Here is a 14778-nt window from a genome sequence, read left to right as displayed (position 1 = left end):
ATTAACCTTGCCAAATCAGATTGTAACCAAGCCGACCCTTGCGAAAACTGCAGGACAAAGTTGTAAGCAAAAGAAGAGGATTGGCTGTATGTAGTAATTCTGCGTGGTCATGATATCTGTGTCCTTCCTTCAGCACATGTTCGGCAAAGGAGGAGTCTGACGTAGGTTATCTCCAGCTGCATACGTGTTCAGTGAGCCTAATTGTTATGTCCCTGCCTGTCTGACCAATGTATAGTTTGCTGCAGTCATTGCAAGTGATTTTATACACACCACTGTGTAATGGTTCTTTATTTACGTGACCATTACGGCACTCCAACCCCAGTTCTCGATACCAGTAATATCGTACTACTTTTCTGCGAAGTAACAGACATATTTTTGTGAAAATATTTACGTTTGGTTTTATTAATGTATAGGTACTCCGATGTATCGATATATTACAGTGATATGGTTCATGTGTGTATTCATTTCTGTGAGACTGTCATAATCTTTGACTTACTTGTAACCGTTTTGGCGCGAATGCGCACAGAGCAGTCTTTGCCTGACTTTGCAGAAGTTAAGTTGTTATTTCGCTTTGTAAAGGAACAGCCAAGTCTTGTGTTTGGTCAACGTGGAAATTAAATATATGAATATTGATACAAAACTGTTTTCTTGATGATGTGACATTTAAGAACAAGTATATGTGAATTTACAAGAAGTTTAATAAAAATGTGGATCGTGAATACCAAGTCAAAAATTATTTCTACCATACCATTGTTCTGATCTGGGATTGTTTGATCATTAAGAATTTCCTGAAAAACGCATTTGTTAGGTCTTGTTTGTATTGCTAAAATACAGATCTGGACCTTCTAGCAGTCAAAGTGGAATCACCCTTGAATCAACAAGATGAGCCATAACAACTTCGACGAAATCTACGAGGGAATCCATTCAAGATAAGTGCCAAAATTAATGACTTTTTTGCAGTGACTTCATTATTTCCATTCTGACGATAGCATCCACTGTCGATAACTTTGTTGTTGCCCGATAAAGCGAACATATGCTGCGTGTGCAACATTAATAATCTGATTTCTAACCTACTTTGCAAGTGGTGGTATTGTTAGAAGCTGTAAGGGTGTCGCGGATGACACCAAAGGAGTCCTGCTATGGAAAGAAATGGCACCTCAGACCATCGTTCCTTGTTGTCGGTTCTTATGGCTGGCGACAGTAAGTTTGGTATCCCACCGCTGCCCAGGACTTCTCCAGACACGTCTTCAGCCAGGCATCTCATTGACTGCAGTAGAATTTTCTTCACTGATGAGTTCCGCTACGGTGACCAGCGAAGACGTCTGAACACGTCCCGGACAGTCTTAGGACACTAATATGACTGTCGCCCCCCCCCCTTTCCCCCCTCCTTCAATACGGCCCGACAACCATCTCGGCACTCTTACAAAAATGGTTCAAATGGCTCTGAGCACTGTGGGACTCAAATTCTGAGGTCATCAGTCCCCTAGAACTTAGAACTACTTAAAGCTAGCTAACCTAAGGACATGACACACATCCATGCCCGAGGCAGGATTCGAACCTGCGACCGTAGCGGTCGCGCGGTTCCAGACTGCAGCGCCTAGAACCGCTCGGCCACTCCGGGCGGCGGCACTATTACAGCCCAACGGTTTTGTTGCCTTTCATGGCAATCCATCCTGGGCAAGACAATGCCCATCTGTACACAGCAACAGTTTCTGCTCTTTGCCTTCTTTCAACCTTGGCCAGCGAGGCCACCGGATCTCTCCCCAATTCAGATCGTTCGGAGCATTATGGGTAGGGCTCTCCGACCAGCTCGGCATTTTGAAGATCTAAGGCGTCAGTTGAACAGAATTTGGCACGACATCCCTCAGTAGGACATCCAATAAGGGCATCAATAAATGCCAAGCCCAGTAACTGCTTCCATATGGGCCAGACTTGGACCAACGAGTTATTGACTTGCTCAGGTTGTATAGCTCTTTCTCTCGAATGTGTCATCCAGTTTTACTCAAACTGTAATAAATTGTTTGTCTGTACGTGTGTATCACAACTGCCGATTTTCGTCCCATTTGGATAATTCCTTCGTGATATCCAAATGGGACGAAAATCGGTAGTTGTGATACACATGTACAGACAAACAATTTATTACGGTTTGAGTAAAACAGGATGACACATTCAAGAGAAAGAGCTACACAAACTGAGCACGTCAATATATATATATATATATTTGGTAACGACCTATATTACTATGGTATCGATAGCTACGATGCCACGGCGTAGGTGAAAGTTCTTAAGTTGGCACTACGACAGACACCGACGACAGCGCCCTCTAGCCGGTGCTGTGGAGCTCTACGGGCTCCGCTCCAGATTCTGCCCATTTGATCAAGAGCAAACGGCTGGGACACTTCGCTTCAATTTCGCTTCGTATAGTGACTTTGTACTACTTACGACGGGTCTAAGGCTTCGCACCTCAGTGCAAAGTTATGTATTCATCTTCTTGCTAAAGTAAAGGTGATTTTAATTCACACTGCAGTACCGAAAGATTTTCACCTTTTCCTGCTCCTACTCGCTTTCGTCCTCGGCCAACCTTTCAGTTTTCAGAAGCAGACCCACGCGCCGCCTTCCAGGCGGGATACAAAAATTACAAATACGAGGGTTATTCCAAAAGTAAGGTCCGATTGACTGCCAAATTGAAACCACAGTGAACATCAGAAATGTTTTACTTGTAACAATTAGCTACACCTTTCAGCTACTTCTCTACGTAGTCGCCGTTCTGACTTAGACTTTTGTCATAGCGTTGTACCAACTTTTCAATAGCCTCATCATAGAAGGCAGCCGCCAGTGCTTTCCGCCAATTCTCCACGCTGGCCTACACCTCGTTGTCTGTGTCAAAATGTTGTCTTCAAAGACAGCGGTTCATGTGACCAGAGATGAAACTCAGGGGGAGACAATTGCGGACTGTATTGTGGGTAATCTAACATTTCCATTTGAAAACGATGCAGGAGCATCTTCATTGCCCCTGCAGAATGCGGCTGAGAATTGTCGTGAAGACGAAACAGCACGACAGTTATGTAATGTTGGCTGCATAGCTTCAGGCGAAATTTCTCACCAGGCCCTCGTACTTGGCGGCAGACACTATTTTCTAGACATCTTTACGCACTCACTGCGAGCTCAGAAATGAGAAGAGCGACGTGATGCTAACTGGGGTTATACTAGAGACACTACCCAACACATCTGTGCAAAGCTTTATCGGATTTTCGTAGTCGTTTCCATTTCGCGACCGATCGGACCTTACTTTTGGAATAACCCTCGTATATAGTCTATGCCCCTGCGAATGTCAATGGACTTTGAGTAAATCGGTCAAGTACTTTTCACGATTTTTGGTAATAACATGGCTCCTTTCTATATTAAGTATGTATTTATATATTATAAAATTTTGCTCCGGTAGGTACATGAGAACACGAGCTTATTCGATGCAACGTTGTATCAAACTTTCGAAGCAATTGGTGAAGAACTTCAAGATTTTTAACAAACGAACATTTACATTTTTATTTGTGTACAGGGTCGTCATAAACAGTCTGAAAAACTAGTAAGGGTGAGGTAGCGTAGGCTACAATGAGCAATAACTTTTAAGAAGAAAACTAGATACGTTGCGCCGTTTCCGAGTTAATTAGCATTGAAGTCAGCCGATCAAGCCGTTTCGAATGCAAATTCAAGCACTCCGCCACAGCCGGTGTCGTCATACTTGTTCTTCGTTTGGATTCCTAAAACCCAAAAAGAGAGTGATACAAAAATTGGACATAGGACGATAGTAAGGATCGAACTCGAGCCAACGGCCGAGCAGTCTCGTGCGCTATCACCCATTTACTCTATTAGAAACAATTATAAAACCGTATGTAGTGGTCCGCTTGAAATTGAGTGCGTAACGGCCTGATTGGCTGACCTGAATGCTAATTAACTCGACAACAGCATAACGTGCCGAATTATTTTCTTAACAATTATCACAGCACAATCTATCCAGCAATATCGATGATGAGCTTTTCAGACTGTTTCTGACCTCCCTGCAGATTCCGCAGTACATCACTCCAGACACAGCGGTAATAACACGGTGGGAGAGCCGATATAGTAGAAGCTAGATAGTTTGACTTAAATACAGCCTTGGTGTTATAACTCTGAAATTCTTTTAGTTTGTAATGGAGTAGAATCAGTGGTGCACAGCTGCTTAAGCAAATCACAGGATATCACCAATATACAGGGTGGTCCATTGATCGTGACCGGGCCGAATATCTCACGAAATAAGCGTAAAACGAAAAAACGACAAAGAACGAAACTTGTCTAGCTTGAAGGGGGAAACCACATGGCGCTATGGTGGGCCCTCTAGATGGCGTTGCCATAGGTCAAAAAGATATCGACTGCCTTTTATTTAATAGGAACCCCCATTTCTTATTACATATTCGTGTAGTACGTAAAGAAATACGAATGTTATAGTTGGACCGCTTTTTTCGCTTTGTGATAGATGGCGCTGTAATAGTCACAAACATATGGCTCACAATTTTAGACGAACAGTTGCTAACAGGTAGGTTTTTTAAATTAAAATACAGAACGTAGGTACTTTTGAACATTTTATTTCGGTTGTTCCAATGTGATACATGTACCTTTGTGAACTTATCATTTCTGAGAACGTATGCTGTTACAGTGTGATTACCTGTGAATACCACATTAATGCAATAAATGCTCAAAATGATGTCCGTCAACCTCAGTGCGTTTGGCAATACGTGTAACGACATTCCTCTCAACAGCGAGTAGTTCGCCTTCCGTAATGTTTGCACATGCATTGACAATGCGCTGACGCATGTTGTCAGGCGTTGTCGGTGGATCACGATACCAAATATCCTTCAACTTTCCTCACAGAAAGAAATCCAGGGACGTCGGATCCGGTGAACGTGCGGGCCATGGTACGGTGCTTCGACGACCAATCCACCTGTCATGAAATATGCTATTCAATACCGCTTCTACGGCACGCGAGCTATGTGCCGGTAATCCATCATGTTGGATGTACATCGCCATTCTGTCATGCAGTGAAACATCTTGTAGTAACATCGGTAGGACATTACGTAGGAAATCAGCATACATTGCACCTTTTAGATTGCCATCGATAAAATGGGGGCCAATTATCCTTCTTCCCATAATGCCGCACCGTACATTAAGCCGCCAAGGTCGCTGATGTTCTACTTGACGCAGGCACCGTGGATTTTCCGTTGCCCAATAGTGCATATTATGCCGGTTTACGTTACCGCCGTTGGTGAATGACGCTTCGTCGCCAAATAGAACGCGTGCAAAAAATCGTTCATCGTCCCGTAATTTCTCTTTTGCCCAGTGGCAGAACTGTACACGACGTTCAAAGTCACACCATGCAATTCCTGATGCATATAAATATGGTACGGGTGCAATCGATGTTGATGTACTTTTCTCAACACCGACGTTTATGAGATTCCCGATTCTCGCGCAGTTTGTCTGCTACTGATGTGCGGATTAGCCACGACAGCAACTGAAACACCTACTTGCCCATCATCATTTGTTGCAGGTCGTGGTTGACGTTTCACGTGCTCCTGAACACTTCCAGTTTCCTTAAATAACGTAACTATCCGGCGAACGGTTCGGACACTTGGATGATGTCGTCCAGGATACCGAGCAGCATTCATAGTACAAGCCCGTTGGGCATTTTGATCACAATAGCCATACATCAACAGGATATCGACCTTTTCCACAATTGGTAAACGGTCAAATTTAACACGGGTAATGTATCACGAAGCAAATACCGTCCACACTGGCGGAATGTTACGTGATACCACGTACTTGCTTGTGACCGTTACAGCGCCATCTGTCACAAAGCGAAAAAAGTGTTCCAACTAAAACATTCATATTTCTTTACGTACTACACGAATATGTAATAAAAATGGCTGTTCCTATTTTAAAAAACGCAGTTGATATCCGTTTGACCTATGGCAGCGCCATCTAGTGGGCCAACCACAGCGCCATCTGGTTTCCCCCTTCAAGCTAGACGAGTTTCGTTCTTTGTAGTTTTTTCGTTTGATGCTTATTTTGTGAGATATTTGGCCCGGTCACTATCAATGGACGACCCTGTATACCCTTAGCTGTATCGAATTACTCTTGGATGAACTCTCCAAAATATTCAGAACGTGACGAAAGGAAGATGGGAGTGCTTAGGTGAAATCCCGCGTGTCTGTGGCAATGCACGGCGGTGCAGCCTTGAGCCCTGGGACTGCCGCCTCAGCGAGTGGGCGTGTCCGCCCGGCGGCTCGCGCCTGCTCCGCTGACTCGCTTTGTTCCTCGATACAGACGCCTTCCCTCGCCTCACTCCTCCTTCATTTCCTTTTTTCTCTGCTCTTATCATCGGAAAATATCTGCGTGCCCGTATCGGATTAAAAGAGGCCATGTTTTCGTTGTTGTTCTTGTGATCTTCAGTCCAAAGACTGGTTTGATGCAGCTCTCTACGCTAGGTTATCCTGTGCAAGACTCTCAATGGCTACCACAGCCTGTAACACCACAGCTCTAATGCTGTACTGATTTATTTTTCTTTTGTTTCATTTAATATTACATTGCTGTGCTTCTGTAAATGTGTGGGATTGAATCGATAACATAAAATTGTATTCTTCTTTCTTTATACAAACTTTGATGTCATGGGTTGGTTCTATGCTGTGTAGCATATATTTCATTTAAACTCTTTGTCCCATTTGGAGGGAACAAAACTTACTATATATAATTGTAATTTTGTGTGAATAATTTTTTGTAGAGATGTCAATATGTGTAGATGTTTTGATTTATTTGATGCATTTGGTTGCTGTTATGTAAATTGCTGATCCTCACGTAGGGTTCTTAGTTAGTCTGTATGTAAATGGTGTAGTGGTTCCCCTCGGGAACGGAACAGTGTAGCGCGCGCAAACTGTGGTTGGCCTAGGTGGAAAAGGTGGAACTGATAGTCAGTCGGGGACGAGCTACCAAACTATGCACTGCCGTGTAAAGTGTGCATATTGTGCTGGTTCCGAGAGAGGTTTTTTCTGTTTCTTTTCAATGCCTCGGATGGATGGATAAATAGCTGGAACTATTTTGGAATTTGTATCTATCATCGCCACCAAGAAATGACAGAGTTCAGCAATTCTGCCTGCAATTCCACCTACCAACATGCAGTTGCCACCACATTGCGCAATCATTACATCGGAATGTTATAATGATGTACAGTGAAGGATCAGCTTAATGGGTGTTTTAGTGTGCACGAATATAAGGTAAATTATATCTGACTTTATGTACCTACCTTGATTTTTCTCCTCATCATAACACCTCTCAGGTTCCTCTCCGTTTGAACTAAAGTGATTACCGAGTGTCCTTACTGAAAGTACATTAAAAGCCCAATATTTTGCTCATTAATGCCTCTTCAACATAGTAAAAAGAAAGTTAAAATTAAGGTGTCAAGAGAGCGAGTTAAAGTAAATGTTGTTTACTGAAAATATTCCTATTAAAACTGCTTATTAAAGTGCTGTTGCTAACTTCAAAATTAAAAGTTCTTAAGACTGAGGCTTATAAAGCAAATGATCACATTGTTGTCTGTAGTAAATTCTAAAAGGTGAGTCATTTTCTTGTAATTTTGTCAACATTGTGTTTCGCTGTAGTAAAAGTGAGAAAGCTGCAGTTGTGAAACATTATATACTCGTGTTTACTAAGTGTTAGTCTCTCTGGTGTATTAGAAGTGCATATCAATACTAATGTTATAAAGACCATTCACTTTGTGTAAGCCCTGAAAGTAATAGTGTGTTTCGGTAACTGTTATAATTTTGCAAATTGTTTCTGCTGCTCTGTTAGTTCCAATCTTATCGTAAACATATGTATGTGTAATAGTTCACTGCACTCGCGTGTGACAAAGTATAGGTTGTGTGGATCCGTTATAGCTACTGATAACTATTTTCTTAAACGAGAATGTTAATCATTCTCTTGCCTACTTAGGCTGGCGACCGTTTTCTTTCTCAATTGGACAGTACAGATAGACAAAATTTTATTAGTACTGTTTAAATATTTACGTAATTCTGACTTTCATTTCCGATAAGCCACCTCCGTTAGGTACAACACGGTCAACATAACAAAATTCCTCTCAGAGGGTAACACTGCTCTGTTGCTTTGTACCACAATTGCTTTTACAAAATAGTTTTATGTCACGACCTGTTTCTGGCATTGAGGTTATGGTACAGTAGTAGCAGACAGGAGTGTTATAAGCCTACATCCAGCTGAACTTGCTTACTTTATTTAACACTTGGACTCTCTCAATAATATGAGGGTTGTTCAGAAAGTAATGAACAGCATTTTTTTTCTCGGGTTAAAACAACGCTAGGAATACGAAGCGTTACGTATGTATTATTTGAAGTCTCCTAAGTGAGCGCACCAAGTTTCTGTCACTTCTGACAGATAGCGTAGCTGCAGGATAGTTTTAAAATGGCGTCTATAGGTGATGGACGTTATAAGCAACGTGCCGTCGAAGAAACTGGGAAGGGGAAGAAACTGTCTGGAACATTCACAAACGCTTGCACTAAGTCTATGGCCGGCCGGAGTGGCCTTGCGGTTCTAGGCGCTACAGTCCGGAACCGCGAGACCGCTACGGTCGCAGGTTCGAATCCTGCCTGGGGCGTGGATGTGTGTGATGTCCTTAGGTTAGTTACGTTTAAGTAGTTTAAGTAGTAGCAATGACACTAAGACAACAACTTCCACACAATAACACATACGACCTATTACGACACGAAGAAACTTTCGAAACTTTAAACAAATTGGCAGACGAGGTGTCACGAAAGGTATTGACGGCATACCTTGCGGACTTTCATGATTAAGGCATACACCAAATGTGTCCCATTACGAGATACATAAGGGTCGTTTACGATTAGAGACACTTACCGAATGTGACCAATTACCCTCATCCTATACCGCCTGTACGTGGACTGGTCGACTTCTTAGTTGCAATCCGCCACGTGCAGGACTAGGGGGATCAGGGTACACCAATAAAGACCAAAGCACCGGAATTGACGTAGGTTTAGTAGTAGTTGTAGCTCTAGATATAGATATTAAGCTAGGAACCTGCAGCGACAAACGGTCTTGGCCAGCCCAGTGTCAGGGGCACGCTCATCGGGATTAGCTCGATGAGCAGGGCCTAAAGCAGTAGGTTTATATCTATGCTGACACACCTGTAACGCTGCAGGCAGTTAGGAATTAACTATTAGGAAGATATTAATAATTAGTATGTAGAATTTAGCTGTAGTCTGCTCATTATCCTCTAGTATTCTGTCTGTAGCTCACAATAATTAACATAGCATAATATAATAATAAGAATAAATAGCTGCTGAAACACCTAAAATATGTAGATTAGTTATGACCCACTAATCACTAAGGTAGTGGGTTCCTTTGTATAAATATTATTAATGTTGAAGTTCTAGGGGACTGATGACCTCAGAAGTTGAGTCCCATAGTGCTCAGAGCCATTTGAACCATTTGAACTAAGTCTATGGAGCATCTGCTGTCAGCAGAAGCACAGTTAGTCGCTGGACACGGAAGATGAGTTCATCAGAAGGCTGTTCGGCGGAGCTCCACGGGGAGACAGTCCACAGATGTCACATCTGACACACCTGACATAGCCCCCTCGGTCTTCCACTTGTTGGGGCCATTAAGGGATGCCATGCATGGAAGACATTTCGAGGACGATGAGGAGGTTATTCAGACAGTGAAGCACTGGCTCCGTCACCAGGACAAGGATTGGTACCGACAGGGCATACACCACTGTTTAACGCTTAAGGCTTCCCATGTAGATTTCGTCGAAGTTGTTATGGCTCATCTTGTTGATTCAAGGGCGATTCCACTTTGACTGCTAGAAGGTCCAGATCTGTATTTTAGCAATATTTGAAGACCTAACAAATGCGTTTTTCAGGAAATTCTTAATGATCAAACAATCCCAGATCAGAACAATGTTATGGTAGATATAATTTTTGACTTGGTGTTCACAATCCACATTTTCATTAAACTTCTTGTAAATTCACATATACTTGTTCTTAAATGTCACATCATCAAGAAAACAGTTTTGTATCAATATTCATATATTTAATTTCCACGTTGACCAAACACAAGACTTGGCTGTTCCTTTACAAAGCGAAATAACAACTTAACTTCTGCAAAGTCAGGCAAAGACTGCTCTGTGTGCATTCGCGCCTAAACGGTTACAAGTAAGTCAAAGATTATGACAGTCTCACAGAAATGAATACACACGAGAACCATATCACTGTAATATATCGGTACATCGGAGTACCTATACATTAATAAAACCAAATGTGAATATTGTCACAAAAATAAGTCTGTTACTTCGCAGAAAAGTAGTACGGTATTACTGGTATCGAGAACTGGGGTTGGAGTGCCGTAATGATTACGTAAATAAAGAACCATTACAAGCTCAGCAGTACAATGACGATATTTTACGTCTCGTTTTGCTGCCCTTCATGGCACTGGGCTTACATTTCACCAAGATTATGCCCGCCCGCTTACAGGGAGAGTTTCTACTCCTTGCCTTCGTGCTTACCAAACCCTAAGTTGGCCAGCAAGATCACCGGATCTCTCCACAATCGAGAACGCCTTTAGCATTATGAACAGGGCTCTCCAATCAGCTCGGGATTTTGACGATCTAACCCGCCAATTGGAGAGAATTTGATACGATATCATAGCTATGTGCTATACCATTATTAGAACTATTGCTATACTACACTACAAGAAAGTCCTCCGAAAAATTTGTCATTCTATGATAACAGGGCAAAGAATTAAAACGTGTAATTTTTATCTCCGAAAAATATGGCACCTCATTGCGGCGTTTCGGGATTTCTAATTATGTTTCGAAAATAAACGCTAAAATATAATGAATTAGTAAAATAGCCTTTAGTCGTACCAAATGTTTGTTTCAGAAGTAGTGTTCCATAAATGTCGGTTACTCCGAACACATTTCACCCATACCAAGAAAAATGTTCAGTCTTTTTGCTTACGGAAGTCACATTTAAAAACTGTCCAAGTATCTTCGTCGCCACCCGCGGAAATCCCTAACCCCCAGCGAAAGCAACGGTTGGAGGTGAGCTGAGTTCAAAAGTAGAAACCGCTGTTTCTTCCATTCCAGCAACTGCTGTCGACAATGGCCCTGCTGTAACTTCTGAGGTCTTATCAGCATATGCTGCAGATTGCTGAGGAGAAAAATCCAAGGACGCAAAAACCAGGGGGTCACTATACTCATTCCATTAATGGGCAACCGTCTTTGTCTTTCAGTCATTGCAAATGGGCCATCTGGGACAAAATTCAGAACATTTGTTTGTATAAACTGACGCCAAATTTCGGGTAGCCGGTATAGTTCAACCTATTACTACCAGCTATTTGGGGACCATCTCTTACTTCTATTTCGACACAACATAACGCTTAGTCCTTTCAGGTACATAAGAAAAGTAACGGGCTAATTACTGAAATTTTTGTGTGTCTAGGGTAATTGGAAGTTTTATACACAAAATATGTTATTATTTCAAACATTTTTATTTGCACTGCTAAAAAAATCTGTAAGGTAGCAGATTTGGCACCTTACATGATGCTAAATCAGTACTAATACACCGGTAGGAGAGAATGGACACAGAAAAGGAAGTTGTGTGTGTCATGTCAGACTAACGATATGGGCTCAGAGGCTGGGGGAATACGGCCGGAACCCCTAAGGAAGGTGTTTATGTCACGTCAAACTAACGGGATGGCCGCGGCCGGACCCCTTTGTCGGCTGGCACTTTGGACCACCAAAGACGTTCGAAGAGGCTGGGCTATATGCGAAAGAGAGAAAGACGATTTTGCGCCACAGTGGAAAATTTGCGGAAGACTGTGACGAGATTGGCGCAGAGTGCGTAGAAATACATGTTAAAAGTTTGGCGGCAACAGTAACCGCGGGAGAATTCTGTGTCGTGGTTGGGTACAAACGCGCACGGATACATGGTAGTCTATGTCGTGATTGGCTACCAACGCGCACGGATCCATGCGGCGAAGAACGGCCAGGTTTGCAAAAACTCTGAAGGAGGAGTCAGGGGGTCGGCTGTGGAGGAGAGCAGTTGCGGTGTCTGGCTGGCCTGCTTGGAGAGCGTGGAGAGAAGTTACCGGCATTGAGTCCAGTGGTTACTCTCTAAGTCTGAATAGTTTAGAGCATACGACTGCACATACGCAGCATTATCTGTTCCTCTGAGGAGAGAAACAGATTTTTCCTAACTTGTGGTGTTCATACGCAATCTGAAGTGTACCTTTGCTGCCACACACTTGAGTCGACCAACTACTCTTGGCATATGTGCAAGTAGCTTGAGTATTGTCTAGTGACGGACTCCGCAATTGAAACTTGCGTACAGGAGTTTACGGACGCAAACCACGTCCACGTTGGAAGCTAAAGCCAAGCTCGCTCACGGGAAAGACGGCATCCCTCAGGAGACATACAATAGCTGTATCAATCAGTGCCAAGCCGAATAACTGCTTGCGTAAGGGCCACATGTGGACCAACGCGTTACTGACTTGCTCAATTTGTGAAGGTCTTTCTCTTGAATAAGTCATCCAATTTTTGTGTACGCTTACGTCACATCTACCGATTTTCGTCCCATTCGGATAATTCCTTTGCGGTGCGTCGTATTTTTTTTTTCTTAGAGTGTACTTCAGACTTTTACAGCAGGCTCTAACTAACGTTTATATGGACATAGGCTATGTTGTTGTGGTCTTCAGTCCTGAGACTGGTTTGATGCAGCTCTTCATGCCACTCTATCCTGTTCAAGTTTCTTCATCCCCAGTACCTACTGCAACTTACATCCTTCTGAATCTGCTTAGTGTATTCACCTCTTGGTCTCCCTCTACGACTTTTACCCTCCACGCTGCCCTCCAATACTAAATTGGTGATCCCTTAATGCCTCAGAACATGTCCTACCAAGCGATCCCTTCTTCTAGTCAAGTTGTACCACAAACTCCTCTTCTCCCCAATCCTATTCAATACATCCTCATTAGTTATGTGATCTACCCATCTATTCTTCAGCATTCTTCTGTAGCACCGCATTTCGAAAGCTTCTATTGTCTTCTTGTCCAAACTATTTATCGTCCATGTTTCACTTCCATACATGGCTACACTCCATACAAATACTTTCAGGAACGACTTCCTGACACTTAAATCTATACTCGATGTTAACAAATTTCTCTTCTTCTGAAACGCTTTCTTTCCCATTGCCAGTCTACATTTTATATCCTCTCTACTCGACCATCATCAGTAATTTTGCTCCCCAAATAGCAAAACTCCTTTACTACTTTAAGTGTTTCATTTCCTAATCTAATTCCCTCAGCATCACCCGACTTAATTCGACTACATTCCATTATCCTCGTTTTGCTTTTGTTGATGTTTATCTTACACCCTCCTTTCAAGACACTATCCATTCCGTTCAACTGCTCTTCCAAGTCCTTTGCTGCCTTTGACAGAATTACAATGTCATCGGCGAACCTCAAAGTTTTTATTTCTTCTCCATGGATTTTAATACCCACTCCGAATTTCCTTTTGTTTCCTTCACTGCTTGCTCAATACACAGATTGAATAACATCGGGGAGAGGCTTCAACCCTGTCTCACCCCCTTCCCAACCACTGCTTCCGCTTCATGTCCCTCGACTCTTATAACTGCCATACGGTTTCTGTACAAATTGTAAATAGCCTTTCGCCCCCTGTATTTTACCCCTGCCACATTCAGAATTTGAAAGAGAGTATTCCAGTCAACATTGTCAAAAGCTTTCTCTAAGTCTACAAATAATAGAAACGTAGGTTTGCCTTTCCGTAATCTAGCTTCTAAGATAAGTCGTAGTGTCAGTATTGCCTCACGTGTTACAATATTTCTACATAGGCTATATATTTCTTTAAATAACAATGTACAAGTTTTATGGTAAACCCGACTGCGACAAAGAAATCGTTTTGCTCTATTGGGAATATGTGCGATTTTGTTTTGTGTCTCGCAGTCAGTTTTATAGGTAATTTCTATAGATGAGAGAGAGAGGGAGTTGATGAAGGAGAAGATGGGTGGAGAGAGAGGGAGGAGGAGATGAAGGGGGGGGGGTAGAAGGTGATTAGGACATGCATCCAATTCCCATGTGCATTTAGCAATTGCGAAGCATTGTTGGGTTCGCTAGTCTAAAAATAATAATGAGCCGGACGTTTGGGTTGATCTTTGAGCCGTACTTAGGTGTTTCCGTAACAAGAGAAATTGTTCGAAACACTGTTGTCCGGTTTTTAGTCATAATATAGCATACAATTTCTACTTGTTACAAATAAAAAGACATAACTTTAATACAGATTTGATACGATTTTGTGGTAAGTTCCTATGGGACCAAACTGCTGAGGTAATCGGTCCATAGGCTTACGTACTACTTAATCTAACTTAAACTAACTTACGCTAAGGCAACACACACACCCATGCCCGAGGGAGGACTCGCACCTCCGACGCGAACCGTGGCAAGGCGCCACTGACCGCGCAGCTACCTTGCGCGGCTAACTTTAATAAGTATTTCTCTCAGACATATATTCTAGACTGCGAACTGTACCAGAAAAGTAGGCAAGGCCCTGTATACCGGTACAGCATCTTTTAAAAGCCCTGTCGTCAGTAAACTGAAGCGTGGTGTCGGCATATGTCACACATCTTATAGGGTTTCCATCTGACTCACTCACAC

Source organism: Schistocerca piceifrons, chromosome X (assembly GCF_021461385.2).
Source record: "Schistocerca piceifrons isolate TAMUIC-IGC-003096 chromosome X, iqSchPice1.1, whole genome shotgun sequence".
Lineage (NCBI taxonomy): Eukaryota > Metazoa > Arthropoda > Insecta > Orthoptera > Acrididae > Schistocerca > Schistocerca piceifrons.
The sequence above is the reverse complement of the archived record's forward strand: the minus strand, read 5'-3'. Positions refer to the sequence as shown.